This window comes from Balaenoptera acutorostrata, chromosome X, assembly GCF_949987535.1.
Source record: "Balaenoptera acutorostrata chromosome X, mBalAcu1.1, whole genome shotgun sequence".
NCBI lineage: Eukaryota > Metazoa > Chordata > Mammalia > Artiodactyla > Balaenopteridae > Balaenoptera > Balaenoptera acutorostrata.
In genome coordinates, this window is record NC_080085.1 from 45,580,366 (window position 1) to 45,602,253 (window position 21,888).

The 21,888-nt window shown below is 38.8% G+C and overlaps 1 pseudogene; it reads left to right on the forward strand.

Annotated features, from left to right (window-relative positions):
* The window catches only part of LOC130706247 (centromere protein V-like protein 3), a 55,293-nt pseudogene extending 33,633 nt beyond the window's left edge, over positions 1 to 21,660 (forward strand).
* The last annotated feature ends 228 nt before the right edge of the window (positions 21,661 to 21,888 follow it).

The window sequence follows — 21,888 nt, forward strand, 5'->3', positions numbered from 1 at the left end:
TTCATTTCATTTATTGTATTGTTCATCTCTGTTTGTTCTTTAATTCTTCTAGATCTTTGTTAAACATTTCTTGCATCGTGTCGATCTTTGCCTCCATTCTTTTTCCGAGATCCTGGATCATCTTCACTATCATTATTCTGAATTCTTTTTCTGGAAGGTTGCCTATCTCCACTTCATTTAGTTGTTTTTCTGGGGTTTTATCTTGTTCCTTCATCTGGTACATAGCCCTCTGCCTTTTCATCTTGTCTATCTTTCTGTGAATGTGTTTTTTGTTTCACAGGCTGCAGGACTGTAGTTCTTCTTGCTTCTGCTGTCTGCCCTCTGGTGGATGAGGGTATCTAAGAGGCTTGTGGAAGTTTCTTGATGGCAGGGACTGTTGGTGGGTCGAGCTGGCTGTTGCTCTGGTGGGCAGAGTTCAGTAAAACTTTAATCTGCTTGTCTGCTGATGGGTGGGGCTGGGTTCCCTCCTTGTTGGTTGTTTGGCTTGAGGCAACCCAACACTGGAGCCTACCCAGTGTCTTTGTTGGGGCTAATGACAGACTCTGGGAGGGCTCATGCCAAGGAGTACTTCCCAGAACTTCTGCTGCCAGTGTCCTTGGCCCTTGGTTAGCCACAGCTGCCCCCTGCCTCTGTAGGAGACCCTCCAACACTAGCAGGTAGGTCTGGTTCAGTATCCTATGAGGTCACTGCTCCTTCTCCTGGGTCCCGATGTGCACACTACTTTGTGTGTGCTCTCCAAGACTGGAGTCTCTGTTTCCTCCAGTCCTGCTGAAGTCCTGCAATCAAATCCCACTAGCCTTCAAAGTCTGATTCTCTAGGAATTCCTCCTCTGGTAGCCAGACTCCCAGGTTGGGAAGCCTGACGGGGTGCTCAGAACCTTCACTCCAGTGGGTGGACTTCTGTGGTATAAGTGTTCTCCAGTTTGTGAGTCACCCACCCAGCAGTTATGGGATTTGATTTTATTGCGATAGTGCCCCTCCTACCATCTCATTGCGGCTTCTCCTTTGTCTTTGCATGTGAGATATCTTTTTTGGTGAGTTCCAGTGTCTTCCTGTCGATGATTGTTCAGCAGTTGTTGTGATTCTGGTGTTCTCGAAAGAGAGAGTGAGAGCATGTCCTTCTATGCCATCTTGAACCAAATCTGGGTTTTTTGTTGTTGTTTTGTTTTGTTTGTTTGTTTTGCTATTGAGTTATATGAGTTCCTTATGTATTTTGGGTATAAACCCCTTATCTGATATATGGTTTCCAAAAATTTCCTCCCATTCTGTAGTTTGACTTTTCATTTTGTTGATTTTTTCTTTTGCTGTGCAAATGCTTTTTGGTTTGATGTAGTTCCAAATTTTAATTTTTGCTTTTGTTGCTTGTGCTTTTGGTGTCGTTTCCAAAATCTTATTGACAAGACCAATGTAAAAGAGCTTTTTCCCTATGTTTTCTTCCAGGAGATTTATGGTTTTGGGTCTTACATTTAAGCCTTTAATCCATTCTGAGTTAATTTTTGTGAGTGGTATAAGATACGGGTGCAATTTCATTCTTTTGTATGTGAATATCCATTTTCCCTACACCACTTATTGACTGCCTTTTCCCCATTGTATATTTCTATATTCCATGTTAAATATTAGTTGAACATATATGCATGTGTTTATTTCTGGGGTCTAAATTGTATTCCATTGGTCTATATGTATGTTTTTATGCCAGTACTATACTGTTTTGATTATTAGAGCTTTTTAGTATATTTTGAAATTAGGAAGTGTGATGCCTCCAGTTTTGCTCTTCTTTCTCAAGATTGCTTTGGTTACTCAGGATCATTTATGGTCCTAGGCAAATTTAGGATTGATTTTTGTATTTCTGTGAAAGATGTCACTGGAATTCTAATAGAGAATCTATAGATGGCTTTGGGTAATATGTACATTTTAAAAATATTAATTCTTCTGATTCACTAATGTGGGATATATTCCTATTTATTTGTGCCTTCTTCAATTTCTTTCATCAATTCCTTACAGTTTTCAGTGTAGAGATCTTTTACCTCCTTGGTTAAATTTATTCCTAAGTATTTTATTGGTTTTGATGCTATTGTAGATGGGATTGTTTTCTTTATTTCTCTTTCAGATATATTATTGTCAGTGTATGGAAATGCAACTGACTTTTGTAAGGTTGATTTTGTATCCTGCAACACTACTGAATTCATTTGTTCGTTCTAACAGTTGTTGGTGTTGTTACAAATCATGCCATCTGTAAAAAAAAGATAATTTTTCTTCTCTTCTGATTTGAATACCTTTTATTTGTTTTTCTTGCCCAATTTCTCTGGCTAGGACTTCCAGTACTACTTTGAATAGAAATGGTGAGAGTGGGCACACTTGTCTTGTTCTTAATTTTAGAGGATAAGTTTTCAGCTTTTCACCCTTGAGTATGATGTTAGCTGTGGGCTTGTCATATATGGCCTTTATTATGTTGAGGCATGTTCCTTCTATATCAAATTTGTTGAGAGCTTTTATCATTAAAGGATGTTGAATTTTGTCGAATGCTATTTCTGCATCTGTTGAGAGGATCATATGATTTCTGTCCTTCATTCTATTAATGTGGTGTATCACATTTATTCATTTGCATATGTTGAACCATCCTTCCATCCCAGGGATAAATGCCACTTGGTCATGGTGTATGATCCTTTTAATGTGCTGTTGAATTTGGTTTGTTAGAATTTGTTGAGAATTTTTTTCATTTAAAAGACTTTATTTTTTATTGACATATAGCCAATGTACAATATTATATAAGTTATAGGTGTACAATATAGTGATTCACAGTTTTTAATGGTTATACTCCATTTATAGTTATTATAAAATATCCCTGTGTTGTACAATATATCCTTGTATTTTGCATCTGTATTCATCAGGGATATTGGCTCATTGTTTTCTTTTCTTGTAATGTCCTTATCTGGCTTTTGTATCAAGGTAATGCTGGCCTCAGAAAATAAGTTTGGGAATATTCTCTCCTCTTTAATTTTTTGGAAGAATTTAGTAAGATTGGCATTAATTCTTCTTTAAATTTTGGTAGCATTCACCAGTGAAACCATCTGGTCCAGGGCTTTCATTTTGGGGGAGGGTTTTGATTATTGCTTCAGTATCCTTAGTCATTATTGGTTCAAGTTTTCTATATCTTCATGATTCAGTCTTGGTAATTTGTGTGTTTCTAGGAATTATGTCTTGTAGGTTATCCAATTTTTTGGTATATAATTGTTCATAGTAGCCTCTTATGATCCTTTGTAATTCTGTAGTGCCAGTTGTAATGTCTCCTCTTTCATTTATAATTTTGTTTATTTGAATCCTCTCTCTCTTTTTTCTTGGTTAGTGTAGATAAAGTCTTCTTAATTTTGTTTCTTTCCAAAAAAAAAACAACTCTTAGTTTCATTGATTTTTTTCTATTGTCTTTCTAGTCTCTATTTCATTTATTTATGCTCTATTCTTTATTTCCTTCCTTCTGCTAACTTTGGGCTTACTGTGTTCTTCTTTTCCTAATTCCTTGAGGTATAAAGTTAGGTTGTTTATTTGATATCTCTATATTTTTTCTTATGTAGGCATTTATTGTTATAAACGTCCCTCTTAGAACTGCTTTTGCTGCATCCATTATGTTTTAGTATGTTGTATTTTCATTTTCATTTGTCTCAAGATACTTTCTAATTTCTCTTTTGATTTCTTCTTTGACACATTGGCTGTTCAGCAGCGTATTGTTTAGTTGCCACGTATATGTGGATTTTTCAGTTTTCTTCCTGTTTCTAGTTTTGTACCATTTTGGATAGTAGACATGATTTCAATCTTAAGTTTGTTAAGGCTTGCTTTATGGTGCAACATATGATTTATCCTAGGGAATGTTCTAAATCATTATCTATTCTAATCCTCATATTGTGCAGATTTAGGCAGTGTGAGCCCCATTCAAGCTGCCTCCTGTGTTCTTTTGACAACCTCACATAATTTTTTTGAGCACTCCTTTATTTTCTGTTCTACACTAATCTTAGACTTTCCATATGCCTTCGCAGGAATCAATGATTTGTCCAAGGAGTTGTGATTCCTTTCATTAGGAAATAGCATTCAGAAACAATGATCTGGGTGCTAGATGTTCTCATGGCAACTGGGATACAGCCATTTTTATTACATTTCATGTTTCCTGCCTTACTGTGTCCTGGAGCTGCAAGTGTTTATAATAAAAATGAACTAGCTTCAGTATAATACTTAGAGAACTAGTTGAATCTTGGTTTTCCTTTATTGCTGGAGTAGAGCAGACCCTGGAGAATTAAACCAAAATGTTTTTAGATACTTGTTGTATGACTTACCACTGATTTCCACTTGCAATCCAGGAATAATTTCCCTTTGGGACTGAGAGTTTTATTTTGTCTAAAAAGCAAAACCTTTCTTGGCTGGAGCCAAGAGAGTAGAAAACAATGATATTTAGATCATAGTATGTCAAAATTAGTCATTATAGTCTGTTTCTGGGACAATGGCATGGGCTCACTTTTCTCTGATCCTCCTCTCTAAATACAACTAAAGATCCTGAAAATAATTCAAGAGACTCTAAAAGACAGAAGAAGATGGACTGAATAGTGAACTCAGAACTTGAAGAACAACAGCACGGAGAGTTCCCTGGGTTTTCTTTATATCATTCCCATAACCCAGACTGGGTCTGCAACCCCCAAACTGCCAACAGGTACAGACCAAAAAAATCTCCAAAAAAAAAAAAAAGGAAATGGAAAAAAAGCTTTTTCTCTCTGAACAAAGATCTGGGAAAGGGAAAGCTTAGCAGGGAGATCCATACCCAGTGGCAGCAGCTGGCTTATCTGTCTGTGGTAGCTTCACCAGCTGAGTTGGGAGAGGACAATCTATCTCCCATGCTTCACACTAGCCAGCAGCAGCAGCAGAATCTGATCTACTCTAAGCAGTAACAGCAGAACTAGGGAAAGCTGACACACTCCCTCCTCCACATCAGGAGGCAACAGATGAGCCCTTCCACCTGCACTGGTAATGCCAGTTGCCTTAGTGTCTCCCAGTCCTCTACTGAAATGCAGAAGGCAGCCCAAGGCAATGTTTCCTTATCTTATACTCACTGGCAGCCAGCCGCCTAGGTCCAGGGATCCTGGCCTTCCATCCAACGGCTGAACGCATCCTAGGCCTGGTGCCTCCTGGGTCTATACTCAGTGGCAGAAAATGAACAGGGCCAGGGTCTCCTGACCCACCACCCAGACCCATGGCTCTGACCTTCCACACAATGGCAAAAGGCAGCCCATCCCTGGCTGCACTATCAGAGAGAGAGTGGGAAGCTCCTGGCAGTGAGTGGCTGGAAAACAGGTCAGGAGAAATGTTTTCTGTCCTATGGGTCTGGATTTCCCCACAACTCACTTTAATTACACTGGGAGAAGAGGAAGCACCTTCTTTCCCTGCATGTGGTAACAATGGAAGCTCAAGCAGAGTCAGAAAAATAAAGCAGATCAAATGGCATTGAAAAATCTCAGGAAACTAAATTGTCATTGGAATTACAGTCCACAATAGTAGGTCAGAACCTATACACTAAAACTAACAGCGTGGTTGCCTGATAAAATAGAAGATATAAAAAGGGCGAAGAGTCTCTTAACCTAATGTTTAAAATGTTCAGAAAACAATTGAAAATCACTTATTATACCAAGAATCAGGAAGATAAAAACTTGAATAAGAAAAGACAATCAAATGACACCAAATACTGAGATGAATTAGATGTTGGAACTATCTCATAAAGATTTTAAAGCAGTCACTATAAAACTGCTTCAAAAAGTAATGACAGGTAACCTACAGAATGGGAGAAAATATTTGCAAATCATATATATAATAAGAGGTTAATATCTAAAATATATAAAGAACTCACACAACTCAATAGCAAAGAAACAAGCAATCTTATTAAAAAGCAGGCAGAAGATCTGAATAGACAATTTTCCAAAGAAGACATACATATGGCCAACAGGTACATGAAAACATGCTCAACATCACTAATCATAAGGGAAATGCAAATCAAAACCACAATGAAATACCATCTCACACCTGGTAGAATGGCTATTATCAAAAAGACAAGAAATAACAAGTGTTGGTGAGGATGTGGTGAAAAGAGAACATTAGTGCACTGTTGGTAGGAATGTAAATTTGTGCCACTACTGTGGAAAACACTATGGAGATACTTTAGAAGTTAAAAATAGAGCTACTGTATGATCCAGCAATTTCACTTCTGAGTATTTAGTCAAAGAAGAAAAAAAACTCCACGAACTTGAAAAGATACCTGCACTCCCATGTTCATTGCAGCATGACTTAAAATAGCCAAAATGTTAAAACAACCTAAATGTACATTAACAGATGAATTGATAAAGATGTGGTACACATATACAATGGAATACTACTCAGCCATAAAAAAGAATGAAATAATTCCATTTGCAGCAACATGGATGGACCTAGAGATTATCATATTAAGTGAAGTAAGTCAGACAGAGAAAGACAAATACCATATGATATCACTTATATGTGGAATCTAAAAAAACAAAACAAAACAAAACAATAAGCTCATAAGTGTAGAGGACAGGAAAACAGATTGGTGGTCACCAGAGGTGGGGGGAGGAGAGAGTGGGGAGGTGAGTGAATTGAGTGAAGGGAATCAAAAGGTACACATTTCCAGTTATAAAATTAGTTAATAATAATGTTCTATATATTTGAAAGTTGCTAAGAGTAAATCTTTTTTTTTTAAGATCTTTATTGGAGTATAATTGCTTTACAATGGTGTGTTAGCTTCTGCTTTATAACAAAGTGAATCAGTTATACATATACATATGTCCCCATATCTCTTCCCTCTTGCATCTCCCTCCCTCCCACCCTCCCTATCCCACCTCTCTAGGTGGTCACAAAGCACCTAGCTGATCTCCCTGTGCTATGCGGCTACTTCCCACTAGCTATCTATTTTATCTATTTTACATTTGGTAGTGTATATATGTCCATGCCACTCTCTCGCTTTGTCCCAGCTTACCCTTCCCCCTCCCCATAACCTCAAGTCCATTCTCAAGTAGGTCTGTGTCTTTATTCCCGTCTTGCCCCTAGGTTCTTCATGACCTTTTTTCTTTTTTTTTTTTTTAGATTCCATATATATGTGTTAGCATACGGTATCTGTTTTTCTCTTTCTGACTTACTTCACTCTGGAGAGTAAATCTTAAAAGTTCTCAATACAAGAAAAAAAATTATGTAACTATATGAGGTGATGGATGTTAACTAGAATTATTGTGGTGATCATTTCTCAATATATACAAATATCATATCATTTTGTTGTACACCTGAAACTAACAGAAAGTTGCACGTCAATTACACCTCAATAAAAAGTTAATTTTTAAAAAGTAATCAAAAATTTGCTTGAAAAAAGGAAAAAAACCTAAGAAAAGAAGTACAAGTATATAAAAGAGTCAAATAGAAATTATAGAACCAAAAAACATAATAACAGAACAAAAAATTCACTGGATGGGCTCAATAGTAGTGTAGAGATGACAGAAAATAGAATCAGTGAGCTTGTGGAGAGATCAATAAATTTTACTGAATCTAATGAACAGAACGTATATTCCTGAAAAAATGAAATGAGCAGAGTATAAAGGAATTGTTGAAGTCTAACAAAAAATCTAATATTCATATCACTGATGTCCCAGAAGGAGATGAGAAAGAATGTGGGGCTGAAAAAGTATTTCTATTAGTCAGGGTTCTCCAGAGAAACAGAACCAATAGGGTGTGTGTGTGTGTGTGTGTGTGTGTGTGTGTGTATGTGGCCTTATTATAAATAATTGCCTCACACGATTAGGAGGCTGACAAATTCAAAAAATGCAATGTTGGCTGGCAGGCTGGAAACACAGGAGAGCTGATGGCGCAGTTCCTGTCTGAAGGCCAGCAGGTGGAGACCTAGGAAAGCCAATGGTGCTTAAGAGGTCCAAAGACAATCTGCTGCAGAATTCCCTCTTGCTCTGGGAGGCCAGTTTTTTTGTTTTATTCAGGTTTTCAACTGATTTGGTGAGTCTTACCCACATTATGGATGACAATTTGCTTACTCAGAGTTCATTGATTTAAATGTTAATCTCATCCAAAAACACCCTCCAGGTTGACACATAAAATTAAGCATTACAGGTTCATCCCATGTCAACTTGGCACCTGTATGCATCTCCTTATACTTAATCTCCAAATAAAGACAATAACAAGGTCATCCTTCTACCTAACCTGATACAGCTATCCTGCCTACAACTGAAAATGCACTAACCTTTTCCTCAGAAAAAGATACAAACTTCTTGGGTGATGGTTACTCTTCTCCTTGATCACCCATACTTAAATACCATGATGTATTAGTTTCTGCTTTATAACAAAGGGAATCAGTTATACATATACATATGTTCCCATATCTCTTCCCTCTTATGTCTCCCTCCCTCCCACCCTCCCTATCCCACCTCTCTAGGTGGTCACAAACCACCGAGCTGATCTCCCTGTGCTATGCGGCTGCTTCCCACTAGCTAGCTATTTTACGTTTGGTAGTGTATATATGTTCATGCCACTCTCTCACTTTGTACCAGCTTACCCTTCCCCCTCCCTGTGTCCTCAAGTCCACTCTCTACATCTGCATCTTTACTCCTGTCCTACCCCTAGGTTCATTAGAACCTTTTTTTTTTTAGATTCCATATATATGTGTTAGCATACTGTATTTGTTTTTCTCTTTTTGACTTACTTCACTCTGTATGACAGACTCTAACTCCATCCACCTCACTACAAATACCTCCATTTCATTTCTTTTTATGGCTGAGTAATATTCCATTGTATATATGTGCCACATCTTCTTTATCCATTCATCTGTCGATGGACATTTGGGTTGCTTCCATGTCCCGGCTATTGTAAATAGAGCTGCAATGAACATTTTGGTACATGACTCTTTTTGACCTATGGTTTTCTCAGGGTATATGCCCAGTAGTGGGATTGCTGGGTCGTATGGTAGTTCTATTTGTAGTTTTTTAAGGAACCTCCATACTGTTCTCCATAGTGGCTGTATCAATTTACATTCCCACCAACAGTGCAAGAGTGTCCCCTTTTCTCCACACCCTCTCCAGCATTTATTGTTTCTAGATTTTTTGATGATGGCCATTCCAAGCGGTGTGAGATGATATCTCATTGTAGTTTTGATTTGCGTTTCTCTAATGATTAATGATGTCGAGCATTCTTTCTTGTGTTTGTTGGCAATCTGTATATCTTCTTTGGAGAAATGTCTGTTTAGGTCTTCTGCCCATTTTTGGATTGGGTTTTTTTTTTTTTTGATATTGAGCTGCATGAGCTGCTTGCAAATTTTGGAGATTAATCCTTTGTCAGTTGCTTCATTTGCAAATATTTTCTCCCATTCTGAGGGTTGTCTTGTAAAGCAATTATACTCCAATAAAGATGTTTTAAAAAAAAAGATTCACACACACACAATAAATAAATAAATAAATAAATAAATAAATAAATAAATAAATAAAATATTATTCAACCATGGGAAAAAAAAAAGAATAATACGACTGCATTAGGAGGTTATGGGTTGAATTATGCCCCACCCCCCCAAAAAAAATCTGTCAAAGTCCTAACCCCCAGTATCTCAGAATGTGACCTTATTTGGAAATAAGGTTTTTGCAAATGTAATCAAGTTAAAATAAGGTCAGGATGGGCCTTAATCTAATATGACTGATATTGTCATATGGAGAAATTTGGACACATAGACAGACACAGAGGGAAGAAACTGAGAAGACACCCAGAGATAAGGCCATGTGAAGACAGAGAATTTTAGTGATGTATCTACAAGCCAAGGGATGCCAAAGACCTCTGGCAAATCACCAAAAGCTAAGAAGAATCGAAGCCTCCCCTATAGGTTTTAGAGGGAGCATGGCCCTCCTAACACCTTCATTTTAGACTTCTAGCCTCCAGAATGGTGGGACAATGGAATTCTATTGTTCCAAGTCATCCAGTTTGTGACAATTTGTTATAGCAGCCCTAGGAAACTAATATAGGCATGTTACGCTTGCTACCAGGAGTAATAATGACAGATCTGGCTACATTTTTCTGTTGTTTTCTTGTCTCCACTCCTAGGCATTTAGTTGTAAGGCCAGAAGTCTTGTTTAGGGCCAGGTTGTTGAATCTGTGGTTGAAAACCAAACTCTCATTTGCCTATATTTCTCTGTCCTGTGCATTTTTACCACACCCCTAAGGATATTTTCTAAGAATAACTGTGAATTCATAAGACCATATGGCAGTAACCAGACATAATCAGAAGGGGCGACAAAATATACATTTTATAGCAGCTTTTGGTATTCCAGCCAGATTCCCTAGAGCCAGCAGATCTCCCATGTAGACGGAAGGACGGTTTGGAATACATTTATATAAAAGCTCTCCCCTGTAGGCAAATTCAAACTTAGTGTGTAACTGTCCTGATTTTTTGCTCAAAACCCATGGAGTTTAGGTAGCATTCCACTGAACTATGGCCATGACGATCTTGGTCTTCCAAATAAAATGAGACTGGTTTCTGCTCAAAAAAAAAAAAAAATACCATGATGTAAAATTAAAAACATTTAAATATTATCATATGAAGTTAATACATCTTGTGTCATATGATAAGCAGGTAAGAAAGGAAAGAAAAAAGATACATGCTTATTTTATGTATATATACACAAAAACATATTCATAACAAAATAAGGAGAAAATACTCATGACAATTACAGTCCCCATTTCTGTAACTGGTCACATGGCTGTAGTTGGTATTTGCAACTTCCTTCTTCTACTACCCATTCCATATTCCCTATGCCTTCAGCAGACATCTCAGCTGGTCATGGTTATTTACATGGTGGGGTGACCCAAACTTTTGTTCCTGAAGGGTCTGGGCCATTAGCAATCCTGTCTGAATTGGGTTTTTGTAATTCTTCATTGTCCTTAATCACAGGGTGTGGAAATACTAAAGGATCTCCTGTGTTGCAGACATGCTCTTTCTTTTTTTTTTTTTCTTTTTCTTTTTTTTTTTTTGCTATTTTTTTTAACATCTTTATTGGAGTATAATTGCTTTACAATGGTGTGTTAGTTTCTGCTGTAAAACAAAGTGAATCAGCTATACATAAACATATATCCCCATATCTCCTCCCTCTTGCGTCTCCCTCCCACCCTCCCTATCCCACCCCTCTAGGTGGTCACAAAGCACCAAGCTGATCTCCCTGTGCTATGCGGCTGCTTCCCACTAACTAAAGTTGCAGATATAGAGAATGGACTTGAGGACACGGGGAAGGGGAAGGGGAAGCTGGGATGAAGCGAGAGAGTGGCATGGACATATATACACTACCAAATGCAAAATAGACATGCTCTTTCTTACCTCCGTTATAGAGTAGTGGTCCAATGTCCCCTTGGTAGTCGGGATCAGCCCAGCCAGCACAGTAACTCCCTTCTTTACATTGATTCAGAAGCACAAAAAGATCAAAGTGGTGGCAGCAGTCTTAACTTACAGGTCAGAGGAATCATTGTTGGGTCTCCTGGTGGAAGCATTCTTCCCTTTGGAACTAAGGCCTTTAGGCCAGCTGAGCATAAGGTCACAGGAACAGGAAGCAAAAATTTTACTAGTGGGTCACTAGGGGTAACAATGTGTGTTGCCACTCCCATTTCCACATCCTTATTCCTGAACCCATGAATCCTGGCTATGGGATAAACAGCACCACATATTGGACTCTTATTCAGAGCATATACAGCCTTCTTGAGAAACTTGCCTTAGCTCTGCAACGTATTGCCACTTAGCTGGAGTTGTAACTGAGTCATTCCACTGTTCTATCAAAATAGAACAGCACGGTGTGAAACATGGTAAGACCAGTGAATTCCACGAGCATGGGCCCATTGCTGCACTTCATTTGCTATAAAGTTACTAACTTAATCAGAAGCACAAGCATTGTTACGTAGAATACCATGACAGTGGATAAGTAATTCTGTAAGCCCACATATGATAGTTTTGGGAGAAGCACAGCATGCAGGGAATGTAAATCCATATCCAGAGTAAGCACCTCTTCTGGTAAGAACAAAACACTGCTCCTCCCATGATAGAAGGGGTCCCATTTAATCAACTTGCCACCAGGTCGCTGACTGGTCACCCTAGGGAATGGTGCCATATTGGGGACCATTGGTCTCTGCTTCTGGCAGACTGAGCACTCAGCAGTGGCTGCAGCCTGGTCAACCTTGGTGAGTGGAAGTGCATGTGGCTGGGACCATGCATAATGTCCATCCCTCACACCATGGTCACTTTGTTCATGAGCCCAATAAACAATGACAGGGATTATGGTGTGGCTGGTGAAGGAGGCTGACTGGTATTTAGAGCATGTGTCAGTGGATTATTAAAATCATCCTTTGCTGAGGTCACCCTTAAGAGGACATGGACAAGGGACACAAATAATTTTGTATTTTTTGCCCATTCAGAGAGGTCTATTCACATACCTCTTCCCCAAATTTCCTTGTCAACAATTTTCTATGTTCTTTCTAAATCCCTGACCATCCAGCCAAACCTCTGGCCATAGCCCATGAATTGGGATATAATCACATATCTGACCATCTCGCCTTCAAGCCAAATGAACAACGAGATGCACTGCTCTAAGTTCTGTCTACTGGAGGATCCTCAAAAACATTAAAAAATAGAACTACCATATGATCCAGCAATTCCATTTCTGGCTGTATACCCAAAGGAAATGAAAACAGGATATCAAAGAGATATATGTACTCCCATCTTTGTAGTAGCATTATTCACAATAGCCAAGATATGGAAACAACCTAGGTATCCATCAATGGATGAATGGATAAAGAAGATGTGAGATGTGTGTCTGCTATATACATAATGGAATATTATTCAGCGATGAGAAAGAAGAAAATTCTGCCATTTGTGACAACATGGATGGGCTTTGAGGACATTATGCTAAGTGAGATAAATCAGACAACGACAAATGCTGTATGCTGTCACTTACATGTGCAATCTAAAAAGGCCAAACTCATAAAAACATAGGGTAAAATGTTGGTTATCAGGGGTTGGGTAGTGGGGAGAATGAGAGAGATGTTGTTTAAGGGTACAAACTTGCAACTAGTAGGTAAATAAGTTTTGGAGATTAAATACACAGTGTAGTGAATATAGACAACAATATTGTGTTATAATCATCTAACTTGCTAAGAGACTAGATCTTATTTATTCCCACCACAAAAAAGAAATGATAATTAGGTGATGGTATAGAGGTGTTAACTATTGCTACAATGGCAGTCGTATTATATTATATAAATGTATCAAATCACCATGTTGTACACTTGAAATGTACAGTTATATGTCAAATAAATTTCAACTTTTTAAAAAACTGAAGGAAAAACCAAACCTCTAAGCAAGCTAAGAATAGAGGGGATGATTACCTGAACTTGGTAAAGAGCATCTACAAAAAAACTACTTCCAACAAAATAGTTAATGAAGAAAGACTGAATGCTTTCCCTCTAAGATTGAAAAGGAGACAAAGATTTTTGCCCTCGCCACTTTTATTCAACATAATACTGGAATTCTAGGTAGTGCAATAAGGCAAGATAAAGAAAACATTATAAAAATTAGAAGGAAAAATAAAACTGTCTCTATTTGCAGATGACATGATGGTCTATGTGTAAAATTCCAAGGAATCTACCAAAAAGTCCGACTATTTAGTTATAAGTGAGGTCAGCCATGTCACAGTATAAAAGATCAATGCATTAAAATCTATCCCATTTCTTTATACTGACAATGAACCTGTGGAAACCAAATTAAAAATACAATACCATTTACAATTACGCCAAAGAAAATGAATTACTTAGTTCTATGGCCTGAATTGTGTCCCCACCCAAATTCATATGTTGAAGCCCTAAGCCCCAATGTGACTGTATTTGGTGATAAGGCTTTTAGGAAGTAATTAAGGTTAAATGAGTTCAAAAAGTCAGAGTCCTAATCCAGTAAGATTCGTGGCCTTAAAAGAAGAGGAAGAGATCTCCCCCTTCCCCTTCACATGCATGCACTGAGGAAATGCAATGTAAGCACTTGAAGAGAACTCTAACCAGAACCTGACCATGCTGACATCCTGATCTTGGACTTCCAGCATTCAGAACTGTGAGAAAATAAATTTCTGTTGTTTAAGCCACCCAGTCAATGGTAATTTGTCATGGCAGCCCAAACAGACTAAGATACTTAGGTATGTATTTAACAAAACATGTACAGGATTTTTATGCTGAACATTAAAATACACTGATGAAAATAATCAAAGAATAACTAAATAAATGGAGAGGCATACCATGTTCAGAAATTGTAAGACTCAACATAGTAAAGATATCAATTCTCCCCAAATTGATCTGTAGGTTTAATGCAATTCAATATCAAAATTCCAGCAAGGTTTTTGTAGACATAGAGAAGCTTATTTATCAGCTCCATGCTTTCTTTGCAATGACTTAGAGGGGTGGGACAGGGAGGGTGGGAGGGAGGTTCAAGAGGGAGGGGATATGGGGATATATGTATGCATATGGCTGATTCACTTTGTTATACAGCAGAAGCTAACACAGCATTGTGAAGCAATTATACTCCAATAAAGATGTATAAAAAAAATAAAAGCCATCTCCCTCCAGGTTCTAAAAAAATAAAAATAAGAAAATAAATCATCTAATTCTCAGGCTCTTTTTTGGAGAAGAAAAAAATTTGTATGGAAGAGTTGCCTGGTGGTCCAGCGGTTAAGACTCCGTGCTCCTACTGCAGGGGGCGCAGGTTTGACCCCTGGTTGAGGAACTAAGATCCTGCATGCTGCGTGGTGTGGCAAAAAAAAAAAAAAAAATTGTATGGAAAGGCACAGGCCTTAGAATAGCATAAATCATCTTGAAAAAGAAGAATAAAGTGCAAAGAATTAGTCTATCTGATATGAAGCCACACTATATAGCTACAATACTTAATACTGTGTGGTATTAGTGTGAGTATAGACACATAGATCAATAGAACAGGATAGAGAACCAAGAAATAGACCCACACAAATATGTTCATCTGGTTTTTGACAGTGGTGCAAGAACAGTTCAATAGAGGAAGGATAGTTTTTCCATAACCTTTTCAAGAAATGGTGCTAAAAAATAAAAAAAAATATTTTTAATAAAATAAAATAAAATAGTTTTAGAAAAAGAAATGGTGCTGAAGTCATTGGACATCCATAGACAAAAAAAAAAAAAAAATAAGAAACCTTAACCTAAACCTAACACTTCATATAAAAATTAAAGCAAATCACAGACTTAAATATAAAACTTTAAAACTTTGAGGACAAAACTTAAGAAAATCTTTGGGGTTTAGGGTCAAAGAGTTCTGAGGCCTGACAGCAAATCATGATCAATAAAAGAGAAATTGATAAATTGGATGTCATGAAAATCCAAACCTTTTGCTCTGCAAAGCACATTGTAAACAGGATGAAAAAATCAGAACAGACTAGAAGAAAATATTTGTAAACCACATATCCAACAAAAAACTATCTAGAATATATAAATAACTCTTAAAACTCAACAGTAAAAGTGCACAACAAAAATATCCCAACCAAAAAAAAAAAAAAAAAAAAAATATCCCAACCAAACCCAATTAGAAAATGGACAAAGACATGAGGATACACAGATGGCATATAAGCACATGAAAAGATGTCCAATATCATTAACCATGAGGAAGATGCAAGTGAAAACCACAATGAGATATCACTACACACCTATCAGAATGGCTAAAATAAAAATTAATGACAACACTAAACACTGGGGAGAATATGGAGACATCATCGGATCACATGCATTGCTGGTAAAATTGTAAAATTGTACAGCCACTCTGGAAAGTAGTTTGGCAGTTTCTTATAAAACTAAATATACAACTACCATACACCCCAGCAAATGAACTCTTTATCTTAAAGAAAAGAAAACTTATGTTCATACAGAAACCTGTACATAGTGTCCATAGAAGATTTATTTGTGATAACTAAAAAATGGAAACATCCCAGATGTCTTTCAGCAGGTAAATTTTTAAACAAACTGTATAAAACAGACACCATGGAATACTGCTCAGCAATAAAAAGAATGAACTATTGATACTCCCAACAACTTGGACGTTACCCAGAGTATTATGCTGAGTGAATAAAAGCCAATCTCAAATAGCTACATATTGTTTGATTTCATTTATATCAAATTTTGGAAATGACAAAATTTAGAAACATTAAACAGATTTATCATACCAGTGGTTAATAATTGTGATGATGGGATAATTACCTATATATGTGATAGAATTGCATAGAACTTGTTTTGTGCTGGTCTCAACCTATCAATAATCAATGTTGTGGCTGGACTGGCCCTTGTGGTTCTTATTATAATCACAAGACACATGCAGCAATAACCATCAAGAAACTTTGAAAAAGAGGTTTATTACTTACAGGTCCTGGAAATGACATAGCACACCTGGGGCCACACAGCAAGGTCACAGGTAGAGAGAGAGGGCAAGATCTGGGGTTCTGCTTTTAGAGGTCTAGAGTGGGGGGCCTTGTGTTTTATGGGCTCCCTCTTGTCGATGGAAGAAAAACACACAACCTAAAAGTCATGAGTTATGTTTTACTCAGGGAACTTACTGAGGACTATTGCCTGGGAGACAGCCTCTCAACTCTGAGGAAGTGTTCTGAAGAGGTAAAGGAGGAGCCGGGATATATAGGAGTTTTTGCTGAAAAAAAAATATAGTCGAACATCAGAAGATTACTGCTAATCACAAAAACAGACATCTCAAGTTGATTTTAGTGTTTTTCTATGTAGGGGAAGATGCAAGAAACTGGGGTCACTGAAATGTTTCCTTAGATATATATGCATCTTAACTACCTAGGGTCAGTATCCTGGTTTTCTCCATCCTGAATTCCCCTCAGTGTGCACCATTGCGGAGGTGGGGGGGGGGGGTTGGCTGCAGTGGCTGATGGCTTGGTCGTGGGCAACATTTGTTGTTTACTGAAATGGCAAGAAACATTTTTTTGTCTGCACTTTATATTGGTGAATTTAAAACATAAGAGTGGGAATTTAAAGGTCGGGAAGAAAAAAAGACAAGCGGCCCAAACGGTCAGCTATAAAAATCATCCAAGATCTCTGAAAGGAGTTTGGGGTGACTGTGGGGTTCAGCCAGGTTCTTTATGTGGTCACATAGGTGGCAATTGTGTTTATTGAGATAGCCACCTTTGTAGTGGATGCCTAGACAATCAAAGCTTAAGTCAGGTACTTGCATTACAAAAAGAAAAGCCAACTGTCAGGCTTATACTATAGGACTATCAATAAATACACACACACACACACACACACACACACACACAAGAGAGTATACATAAAACTGGGGAAATCTGATGGATTTCATCAATAAAAATATCCTAGTTGTTATACTATAGTTTTGCAAAATGCTATCATTGGGGGAAATTGGGTAAGGGGTACAAGGAATCTTTCCATGTTATATATTACAACTGTATGCATACCCACAATTACCACAATAAAAAGTTCAGTAATAAAAAGCGTGTCATGATGTACCCAGGCATTGTTCTGAATACAATGCTCCACTAAAAGAAACCAGAGCTCTTTGTAGAAATGTGTAATTCCAGGGCCAGGATAGTAAAAGTCCAAGGAGAGCCTGGGGCATCTAGTTGATTTGGAAAACAAGGAAGTGCTCAAAGATTAATGAGTAAATGCAAAAGGATACAGGAAGGAGCTTGTTTGAAAGGGTTCCCGTGGGCCAAAGTTGGGACAATTTAAACTTTAAAAAATTGACTGTAAATTACTGAATAAATAAAAATCCATGAGTCCAAAATAATACCCAGAGGAAAACAGAGAAAGAGACAGAGAGAGGGAATAATTTTCAGTAATTGGAAATAACTATTACTGCTACCCTTTTTAAATTTTTATTTTATTGAAGAATAGTTGATTTACAATATTGTGTTAGCTTCAGCGTACAACAAAGTGATTCATTTATACATATTTTCTGGTTCTTTTCCATTATAGATTATTACAAGATATTGAATATAGTTCCCTGTGCTATACACTAAATCCTTGTTGTTTATTTTATGTATAGTGGTGTGTATCTGTTCATCCCGAACTCTTAATTTATCCCTCCTCCCCCTTCCCTTTTGGTAACCGTAAGATTGTTTTCTGTGTCTGTGAGTCTGTTTCTGTTTGGTAAATAAGTTTATTTGTATTATTTTTTAGGTTCTATATATAAGTGATATCATATATTTGTCTTTCTCTGTCTAGCTTACTTCACTCAGTATGATAATCTCTAGGTCCATCCATGTTGCTGCAAATGGCATTATTTCATTCTTTTTTATGGCCAAATAAAATTCTATTGTGTATATATATACACCACATCTTGTTTACCCATTCATCTGTCGATGGACATTTAGGTTGCTTCCATGCCTTGGCTACTGTTAATAGTGCTGCTATGACATTGGGGTGCATGTATCTTTTCGAATTAGAATATTACTCCTACTCTTTACCTATAATTGTCAGTTTGCAGAGTAAAGAATAAAGTACATACCCTGCCTTTAAAGGAGAAATAGTCCATCTGCAGTTGATGAGAGAAAGCTCATCTTTACGGATGAATGAAAGCTAATAAAAGTAGAAGAAAATTTAGAATCAGAAAATCACTATTTTGTAATTTAACAATAAAATAATTGGTTCAATCAAAGGTTATCAATGGATTCTTAAACCATTAGGCAAAAGGTTGGAAAGGAACAAGATAGTTACACAGTGTCAAAATAACACCTCTCAGATTACTTGTTTATCGCAAAGGAAAAACTGTACCTTCACAACGGAGAAACCTGGCAATCATCATTTTAATGAAGAGTAACATTTAGTGTCATTACTACTGGGACAACTTGACATTATGAACCTCTGATGTGATGCAGTATGATGTATGCAACAACATCTGCCAAAACAACATACTTGCCAAAATGTGTAACTTGAATCTAATCAAACCTTTAGCCCTGAGTTTTAGCTGTATAGGAAATATATTGGGTAGAAGAACAATCTAAATGACATCACAAGGAAGCAATCAGGTAAAATCAGCAGGTAACAGACCTGGTCTGTTAAAAAAAAAAAATCAGTATCATGGAGAGAAAAATGGGTGGTGAGATTGTTCTAGATTAAACACACTAAAAAGACATAACCAAATTTTTTTTTCATAACCAAATTTAATGTGTGGTTTTTAATAGATCCTGTGTTGAGGGGGGAAATTTTAAAAACACATTTAGGAAACAATTTGGAAATTTAAAATATATACTGGTGTTACTGAGTCCAAGCTTGTGCGGCTCACCGCACGACAGGCCAATACATTGAGAGATGAGTTGTTGGGTGGGGCAAAGAATAGCAGCTTTATTCGGAAAGCCAGCAGACCAAGAAGAGGGTGGACTAGTGTCCCAAAGAAACACCTTCCCTGAGTTAAAATTCAGGCTTCTTTTATACTAAAAGGGGAGGGGGTAAAGCCCTGGTTCCAGCCAGACTCCGGAGGGGATGTGTTAATTTGTTCCTTTGTACAGCCATTCACAGGTGGGCCTGGTCAGGACATTTCCTATGAGCTAAACAAAAGTATTTTAGCTTAACACTCATTACCTGGGAGGCAGGGTTCCCAGAGATGGGCCATTATGTATAATTTAAGCTTTTTAGGCAACATCCCTTTAGTGATTAACTTGTAATAGACTACAAAAGGTCTTCCCTATTACGCTGGAAGTTAGATGAAATTAGGAAATTATCATTGACTTATAGGTGTGATAATGATATTGTGGCTATAAATTATGTCTTTATTCCTAGGCCAGGAGTGCTGAAGTACTGAGAGACGAAATGGCACTGATACGTGTATCTTACTTAAAAATGTTTTTGAAAAACTACATACATATATGCATGCATATAGATATGTGTATATGACAAAATGTTAAGAATGACTGAATTTAGATTGCGGGTGGATTTGTGCATCTCTGCTTGCAGCCAATATGTGTAGATGTCACTACTTAATTCAGGAAGCAATTTTTTGAAGACTCCTCACTGCTTAACTGTTACACCTCAGGGAATAGGATCTGTGTTCATTTTGTGGGGTCTCTCCTCTGGCCATGCCCAATGATCACATCAATCTCCAGAGAACGGTTCAGCTTCCTATCTATGCTTCCCAGAGCTGTTAATTTGTTCTTGGTACAGATGGACAAATTAATGTATTGTTTCTTCTTTTACTTCCTGTTCTTAGAGAACGAATTTAAATAAGTGACTTTTCGTCCTGTATTGAGGTTAACATCCAGTTTCTCTGTGGATCCACTGGTGTGTTGTAACACACTACTGTGGGTCATCACCTTTACTACTCCCAACTTTAGCACAACTACTCACACTACACACTCTCATCCCTGAAAGTCTTTTTGTATGCCTCAGTTTGACTCTACTAGGTGAACAATGCTTATTTTGAACTATTCTGCCTGCTGCTGCCTGCTAGCTAAAAGGTCTTCAGTATTTTCAGTGTTTCAATATTTTAAGGTTAGGCTGCTGATTTACATCGACAATAGAAAACAGTAGTTAGAAGAAGGAGCAGCTGATAGGCTCAGCTAGAATTGCAGGCCAGTAAAGGCTGTTTCATAGGGTCAAGGGAAGGGTCTCTTCACAGCACAAGTGGTCAATCAGGCTGATGCAATGAGGCTGCTCAGTAACTTACTGGGAAACCAGGGGCGGTGGGCACACACTTGAAGGCTGCAGGCACTTTGGGCAGAGTGAGGAGCAGCGCGGACGTTCAGCCGCGGGTCCGAAAGGAAACCGGGGACCCTGCCGCCGCCTGCGCAGCCGTCCGGTCAGGGACACGCGGTGCCCACCTATCCAAATCCGGGTGGGGAGCCACGCGGCGGGGAGGAGGCCAGCGGCGGCCAGGTGGGATGCGGTCAGGATTCAGCAGAAGCGCTGGTGGCGGCGGGCCCGGGAGGCGGGCTCCAAAGGCGTGCCGCAAGCCCCGAAGCTGCCGGCGCCCTCCGTGTCCCCCTCAACGAGATACACCTGGGCGTGCAGCCAGAGCGCTGGAGACATTGGGGAAGCTGTGAGGCCTCAGCTGCATGCATACGGCCAAGTTTGTTGGACACCTTCGAGTCCCCAGGCCTGGTGAACTACACTGGGGGTGAACCACTGCCGCACGGTTAAATTTGAGCCTGGGCCCCTGCAAACCTGTGAGTTCTGGATTGCAGCTGCAGGCTGTGCAGGAAGAAGCAGCACCCACACTTCCTCGTCCCGGTCTCGTGCTTCATGCTCTTCCTGGGCGCCAGGAGCATCATGACGTACCGATCCCGCACCCACCCAGCTCTGCAGAGCTTCTGCGGCAGGTGCGGGGTGCGGACTTTCCACGCGTTAGTCTCTCACCCCAGAGTTTACGGCGTCGCCTCACACTTCCTGGGCGCGGGCACGCACTGCCTGGACGCGAGCACCGTGCGCAGCGTGGTCGTCGAGGAGCTCAACAGTGGCGACTGTGGGGGAGGGGGTCATGAAGGAGCACAAAGCCGTCCAGACTGGGTCCACCAAGTGAGCCCCTGCCTCTCTCCCCGAAGAGGGGCAGGCACTGGGCCCGCAACACGCCTGAAACACGAGGGAACCACCTCAGTGCTTGTCAAGGACAGTGTGTGAAGGAGGTCTGTTTCTGGACTGGCGAACCCGTGATGTCGCGCCAAGTTTCTACTCCTGCCCTGCCAGTGTTTTCCAATGGACTTGCTCATAATGACAGTAAAAACAAAAAACCTGAGCACACATTTGTCTGGGTACAACGATAATGATCATTTTCCAGTCCAATCAACAAGTAGTGGCTCTACTT